The sequence below is a fragment of the Austrofundulus limnaeus genome, unplaced genomic scaffold (assembly GCF_001266775.1).
Source record: "Austrofundulus limnaeus strain Quisiro unplaced genomic scaffold, Austrofundulus_limnaeus-1.0 Scaffold90, whole genome shotgun sequence".
NCBI lineage: Eukaryota > Metazoa > Chordata > Actinopteri > Cyprinodontiformes > Rivulidae > Austrofundulus > Austrofundulus limnaeus.
In genome coordinates, this window is record NW_013952492.1 from 1,284,597 (window position 1) to 1,286,969 (window position 2,373).

A 2,373-nucleotide genomic window follows, 5' to 3' on the forward strand; every position below is an offset into this window, starting at 1 on the left:
GTGTGTGTGTGTGTGTGTGTGTGTGTGTGTGTGTGTGTGTGTGTGTGTGTGTTTGCACATACAAACCAATGCACAACTATAAAAGTGCATAGTGGGCATTTCAACAGGACAAATGTCTGTCAGTACAGGGCTTTAAAATGTGTGTGTTTGTGTGCATGTCTTCAGTGTCTCAGTGTTGATTATTTCAATGAGGCTCTTTAGTGTGTGAGGGAAGAAAAATGTGATTAATGACAACTGTGCAGAGTGTAAAATGGCTACTCATAAAAAACCCAGTTTGCTCACAATGTATAAAAAAATATCAATAAAAGGTCACCATGTTCTGTTTGGGGGATAATATTGTGCTCTTAAGGGAAGCATTCATCTTAATTCATGGAAGATTACTCTCCAAATCTCTTGCACAAATTCAAACTATTAGGATGGAAGCAACCTGCCGACAAACACGGGGGACATAAATGTGTTTTTATTTCAGCTAATTCTGTTGTGTTTGAATTACGCAGGCCATTAGCACCAACGAATGTGCTCCAGGCCTGTGAATGTGTGCACGTATTTGCTTAGAAATGGCTACGTTGGAAACAAGAGTGTTTAATGGTGTGTCAGTGGTATTAATGAGCGGATGAGAAGATGCCGTTGTTTCAACTTCTGTCCGTGCTGCACATTTTCTACCTTATCACTTCCAAACACTCTGGCTCTGGTCTGTCAACTAAATTGAGCTAATTTCTTTAGTCTTTCCACCCTCACTTATTTTCATTTTGGCTCTTTCTCCTTTCCGTTTTCACTCCTCTACCCACACACAACGGCCACTGACTTTTTCTTTATTCCTGGTGTCCCTTTCTCTTTCTGTCGCACTGTTTTTCAAAGGCTTTCTTTAATTTGGATTTTGTCTTAGAATTGTCTTAATAGCAAATGCATCTGAGCCACATATCTACGTTTGTAGTGTTTTCTTCTGATGACTTTCTCAACATAGTTCACTTTTAAATTGTTTGCCAATTATTGACTGCCTTTAACTGTCAATTCACTAAAACTGCTTTGCATTACTCATTTTAATCTTGCCTCTCTCTCTCTCTCTCTCTCTCTCTCTCTCTCTCTGAATATAATTCTTGGACTCTCTGCCAGTGAGAAAGGATTAGACTATGACAAAGAGCCATGGTGCAGTAGAGAGGGATTTTGGGACGCTGGGCTCTCTGGCATCTCAGGACTCACTCACATGCCTCAGCACTCCGTTATTGTCCCACTGACGCATCTGTCTAACACAGAGCTGGGGGAGAGAGAAAAAGAAAGCGAGAGAGTTAAGGCAGAAATGATGTCTGAGTGTGTATCTGTGTGAGGGGGAGGCTGGATGGGCCCTAGCTTTAATTGACAGAACCGTCTCCATTTTCATGAGTTTTTTTTTTTCTCCACCTCACTCGACAATTTAGACAGGAATAATGTATTTTGGACTTTTTTGTAGAATGATACTTGGGTATTAAATTGTGTCAAGTTCAAATAGTGTGGGAATATAATGTGAGTTAGCATAAGTCTGTAGTGTTACAACTACTGAATGAGAGAAAAACGTAAACTCTGGTCTGCGTGGGCCTAGTAAATCAAATTAACCATACATATATCTGCTGGCTGGGTTTATATTTTCCCTTTCCTTTGTCTTTAGTTTATCTTTGACAGAGAGTCTATCAAACTATTTGTCATAAAGAGAAGAAAACGACGGGCCAGGGCAGGCTAAGATTTTTTTCTTCTTTCTGCTACCTTTCATTTAATTTGATTTGTATTTTTTGTATGTGAATTAGTTTTTTTAATTAAATGAATAAAAAAGAAAAAAAGGTGAAATTAAAACAGACTTTACTGAAAAGATAATGCAAATTTGCAAACACAAAATTCTTGAAAATAAAATGTGACAATAACAACATAAACCTCATCAAAGGATTAATAGCAACTATTTCAGAACAACCTGTAAAGGATTGTACACTGATTAGTTAAATTACAAAACAGATGCAGTGATTAGCAAATTAGGAGAATACGTGAGAGCAGTGAAGAAAATAATGGTAAGGTAAAACAAGGAACAAAAATAACAACAGAGAGCGTAGAAATAAGAAGCAAGATGATAACTAATCTAATTTAAAACCTATAAAAGTAACCCTTCAAATTATGTCTTGGTACAGTCTGTGAAATAACAAATGCAACTCTTTCCATCTACAGCGGGTAAAATAAGTATTGAACACGTCAACATTTTTCTCAGTAAGTATATTACTAGAGGTGCTAATGACATGAAATTTTCACCAGATGTCGGAACAACCCAGGTGATCTAAACAAACAAAGAAATCAAACCATAAATGTCCAAAAATGAAGTTATTTGTAATAATGTGGAATGGCACAGGGAGAAAG